We start from the raw sequence: 5419 nt of genomic DNA, 5'->3' as shown, positions 1-5419 counted from the left end.
TCACAGCTCACAGCAACCTCCAACTCCTGGGCTCAAGTGATTCTCCTGCCTCCACCTCCCGAGTAACTGGGACTACAGGCACCCACCACAACTTCCAGCTATATTTTGGTTGCAGTCATTATTGTTTGGCAGGCAGGCTGGATTCAAACTCACTAGCTCAGGTGTATGTGGCTAGTGCCTTAGCTGCTTGAGCCACAGGTGCCGAGCCAAAAGACTTTTTTTTTTAATGGAGGAAATTTCAGCATATTTGTATGTGGATGAGAATGATACCATAGAGGGAAAACAGAACACAGCAAAATCGACGTCACCAGAGAGGGAACTGCAGCAGGGCAGGTGGGAGGGAGGGGATCCAGCGCCCAGAGGAGAAGCAGGGACAGGTCTTCCAGAGCACTGAGAGGGAAGGAAGGGGATGTGGACACAAACACAGATGGTGGCAGATGCTGGGCAGGAGACTGTGGATGTTCCGTTTTTTGCATCTGTTTGCTCAGAGAACTAAGAAGCAGGGTCAACAGCTCAGGGTGACCCCAGGAGGCAAGGCATTTGCAGAGAGAGAAGCCAAAGTCCCCTGCCAAGGTCCCAGGGTGGGGCGCAGGTGCAGAGCGGACAGAGCTGGGTCACATACAGTGGGGGGGTCTGTCAGATCACTGCAGGGTGCAGGAGGAGTTCGTGGGGGGAGGGGTCCGGCCAATTAAGGGGCAATGATGCAACATTGAGCTGTCTCTGTAAGAAAACATTACCGTGGAGCCCAGTCTACCACACACAAGGGAGCATATCAGCTGGTTAGAAATCCTGGTTGGAAAAGCAAACCAAACTGCTAGCAGAAAATGTAGGAGGATACTTCCTTTATATATATTTTCTGCAATAAAGCAGAATTGCTTCCGCTAGACCCCAAAAGCAAAAAAGCATAAGCCGTAAAGCTGCTCATGATGTATACACAAATGAAGTGACCAGGTGTCTGGGATTGACTTCAGAATAGCCCAGTGGGGGTGAGGACAGCGAGGTCCCCACACTGATACCTTGGGGCTGGGGACTGTGAGTTCAGCAGCGTCCTTTGCACTCTGTCTACTATTACAAATGCTGGAGATTTTCCATAACAAAAGGCATTCAAAATTTCCGTTAAGGAGATAACTAACCACTCACTAAAATTGATTCAAGATGGATAAAAGATATAAATCTAAGACATGAAACAATAAAAATTCTCTACGAAAGTGTGGGGAAAACACTTGAAGGTATCGTCTGGGGCAAGACTTTATGAAGAAGACTCCAGTGGCAATTGCAACAACAAAAATAAACAATTGGGTGTAATTAAACTGAAAAGCTTCTGTACAGCTAAGGAGACAACAAAAGCAAATAGGCAACCATCAGAATGGGAAAAGATATTTGCATATTTTGAATCGGACAAGAGCTTGATAACTAGGATCCAGAGAGAACTCAAATCAAGCAACATAAAGAGCCAGCAATCCCTTATATCAATGGACAAGAGAGATTAATAGAACCTTCTCTAAAGAAGACAGAGGAATGGCCATATGGAAAACATATGAAAAAATGTTCATTGTCCCTAATTATCAGAGAAATACAAATCAAAATCACCCTGAGATATAACCCCAGTGAGAATGGGCCACATCACAAAGTTTCAAAGCTGCAGATGCTAGCATGGATGTGGAGAGAAGGAACACTTTTACCAGATGGGACTGAAAACTAATACAACCTTTTTGGAAGGAAGTATGGAGAATCCTCAGAGAACTCAAACTAGACCTCCCATTTGATCCTGCAATCTCATTACTGGGCATCTACCCAGAAGAAAAAAAAAATCATTTTATCATAAGGACATTTGCACTAGACTGTTTATCGCTACTCGATTTACAATTGCCAAATTGTGGAAACAACCTAAATGCCCACCAATCCAGAAATAGATTAACAAGCTGTAGTATATGTATACCATAGAATACTATACAGCCACTAAAAAAGATAGTGACTTTACATCTTTTGTATCACCTGGATGGAGCTGAAACACATTCTTCTTAGTAAAACATCACAAGAATGGAGAAACAAGAATCCCATGTACTCAAGTCTGATATGAGGACCACTGATACTAGTGCATGGCAGGGTGGGTGGGGGAATGGGGAAGTGGAGAGAAGGAAAGAGGGAGGTGGATGGGGAGTTACCCTGTGTGACACACCTCTTGGGGATGGGACACCATTACAAGAGGATCTCTACCTAACAAACGCAAGCAGTATAATCTGGTTCTTTGTACCCTCAATGAATCCCCAACAACAACAAAAAAATAACTAAGATGATAAGATTAGTAAGATAATAATTAAAATGTAATAATAAAATAAAAGCTCCATAAACTGAGAAAACAAGATACACTAGGATATTATTTTATAAACAGAAGACTAAGTATCTAGATACAAATATGTGTTTGGTTGTTAGTATTTATCGTAATAAGAAAGGGGTGACCTGGACACAGAGACGGATACACAGAAAATAAAGCCGTGTGAAGATGGAGATTGGAACGGTATGTCCACAAGCCAAGGAAAGCTGGGGGTTGCTGGGAACCACTGGAAGCTGGAAGAGGAAAGTTAGGATCCTTCTCTACAGGTCTCAGGAAGAGCCTGTCTGCTCACTTGGAACAATGTCTGCTGTCCTAGGTCACCCAGTTTGTGGCAATTTGTTACAGCAGCACTAGGAAACAAAAAGGTTCATCAAACAAATATGGCATAGCTGTTCAATGAACAAACTGCAATCTCATTGATCCGTATGGCTCAAAAGCATAATGCTATTTAAAAAGACAACTGCTATTTTGATGCTAAATAACTAACAACCAAAAATAGTATGTATTTCATTAATAAGGGCACTATAGTAAAAGTATCATGTATGGGAATGAAACATGACACCATTAGGACAATAGTTACTGTAAGGGGCGGATAGGGGTTGCTGGTTTTAAGTGTTATTTGTTACATTTTATTTCCTTTAAAAGTTTTGAACTGAAGTTCATAGGACAAAGGTATTATCTTTTAAATCTGGGTGACAGGAAAATAGGTGCTGCTATATTATTTCCTATACTTTACTGAATATTCTTAGTGTTTCATAATTAGAAAACAAGTAATTTTAAAGGGAAAGAAATCCACAACTAGTTGTCTAATCAAAGACAAGGACACTAGTTGTCTTGGGTTTGTTTCACTCATAGAACTATTATCAGTAAGAGACAACAATTCAGCGTCAGTAGCAATAAATGTTACTCCCTACAGCAGTATTTGTTGAGAACCAATTCCTTGGATAGATTTCTTACCTGAGCTGTCCTATGAGGGCCCAGGGACCACAGAAAATCCAGGCCATTCCAAGGCAGCTTCTTATCTGCATTTTTTTTTAATTTTATCTTCATTTGATATCCACTTTCCAAAAGGAATGTTTACAGCCAGGAGAGTAGTACTCTGGACTGATCCTGAAAGGTTATTCTCTCAAGGGAGCGGCCTGGGTATGGCACATTTGGGGGCTGGACTCCTGCCCAGACCCTTCACGTGACCGTGGCAGTTAGCCCATGCCTGTGCACCAGGGGCCAAGTCCACAGTGAGCAGGGCAGACAAGACTTCTATTGACTGGCCCTAGGAAGTCTCAGGGAACATACCTGTGACAGCAATTGACTGTACTCCAAGCACATTTTCTATATATATCTTTTAGGATTTTTGCTTCTTTCTCCCTAAAATGACACCTTTATTAAAAGATAATTTTCAGAAGAAAGTAAAACCATCACTCTTAAATGTAAAAACAAACACATGTTAAGGATTTTATTTCACTCAAAATCTCTTATACATTAGAGCATCTCCACTGTGAAGAAGAGGCTTTAGCTTCCTACTGCACAGGCCAGGATGTGTGTCTGGTAAGTGTGGTAGGGTCCTCAGCACGTGTGTTGAGAAAAGCCTTTCTGACTTGAAATCCTAGCACTTTGGGAGGTTAAAGTAGGAGGATCACTTGAGGCCAATTCAAAACCAGCATGGGCATAATAATAAGACCCTCTCTCTACAAAAATTTTTTTAAAACAGCCAGGTGTAGTAGCACACAGCTGTAATCCTAGCTACTCCGGAGACCAAGGCAGGAACACCATGTGAGCCCAGGTATTGGAGGTTGCCATGAATTATGATCACACCACTGCACTCTATCCTGAGAAACAGAGCAAGACCCTGTCTCAAATAAAAAAAAAAAGAAGAAGAAGAAAGAAAAGAAAGGCTTTTCTGTATCACAGCTAGTGTGCTTGGGGCCACACCTTGAGCACCCCCAGATCTGTGGTCTCCATTGGGGAAACCTCTGAAAGTTAAGGCATTCTTTGTGGCTCAGGGCACAGCCAGGACATGCCTCTCTGTCAAGGGACACCCTGGTGGCCATGTTCTTTCACAATGTCCCCAGTGGCTAGCAGTGAATGCACAATTCTTTCCTACTGTCTGTGTGACTACTAGGCTCTCTCCCAAGAGTGACTCTGTGGCCTCTGCCCTGCTCCCCACAGGCAAATCCCTCTACAAAATTACAAGTCAAAATCTGTGAGGATCACTGCTGAGCGGCTGATCTGCAAGTTCCCAGCGCATGCTCCTCTCCTAAGCATGCCTTCCTGAGGCATTCCCTTGCTCCATATAAACGTGAACTTCTTCACTTTTTGAACCAGTTATAACATCTATCTGTTCCTCTCCTTAATGAATAAAATAAAATCTTTACCATGTGCTCATTTTTATATCTGTACAAAAGTCATGATTTTACCTTTTGCTGAAAATCATGGTTTAACAGCGTAATTAAACAAATTCCCTTTTCCCCACCGAAGCAAGAAATGGGTGGTAAAGAATGGAGGGAATCTTGTTTTCCCACTTTTGTACCCCACGGTTTGAAGTAATAGGAAGTCAGATTTCCCAACACAACACTGTTCTGCGTCAGAAACAGAGGCAACAGATCTTGATGAGCAGAAGAGACGGGCGCAGACTGGATTGCAACAAGCAAGGACGTCTAGGAATAAATTGCTGGGAGATTTAGAAAGTTAGAAATAGGAACCAAGTGCAACAGGGGCCAGGTTGAAGGAGGCACTCAGAGGCTTCATGGGAAGGTGGGGCGCACTGGGGAAGGGCTGGGGGTTTTCTCTTACTGTAGGTTAAACACTGTGGGAACTTGAATGGCAGCTGATTTTCAAACTTGGAGCAGGAAAGGCAGGGCCATTATCTATCCTTAGATGATTCCATGCACGTCAACACCTCCAAATATTTATTCTTCAGAAGTCTTGCTTGTATTCTCCTCGGGGTGTACAGCTGAGATAGCACCACTTAGAACCCTACCTCTGATGAGCACACACTGTCCACCTTGCACATGCCACCAACACTGGGGCCTTTGGCTCCTTCTAGAGCCGTCCCCAGGCCTAGAGAGGCTTTCCCTGATACCAGCA

General features: G+C 43.1%; 1 protein-coding gene across 1 annotated transcript in view; it reads right to left on the bottom strand.

The window, feature by feature from the left end:
- Positions 1–3403, bottom strand: part of CMBL (carboxymethylenebutenolidase homolog) — a 16757-nt gene extending 13354 nt beyond the window's left edge. The window contains exon 1 of the mRNA XM_003789550.3: positions 3293–3403. The gene's annotated coding sequence lies outside the window, so the exon portion shown is untranslated. The remainder of the gene's footprint in view (positions 1–3292) is intronic.
- Between the last annotated feature and the right edge of the window lie 2016 nt (positions 3404–5419).

Source organism: Otolemur garnettii, unplaced genomic scaffold (genome assembly GCF_000181295.1).
Source record: "Otolemur garnettii isolate 467f Iridium unplaced genomic scaffold, OtoGar3 scaffold00033, whole genome shotgun sequence".
NCBI classification, from domain to species: Eukaryota; Metazoa; Chordata; class Mammalia; order Primates; family Galagidae; genus Otolemur; species Otolemur garnettii.
Note: the sequence above shows the minus strand (reverse complement) of the source record. Positions and strands in the feature narration are given on the sequence as shown.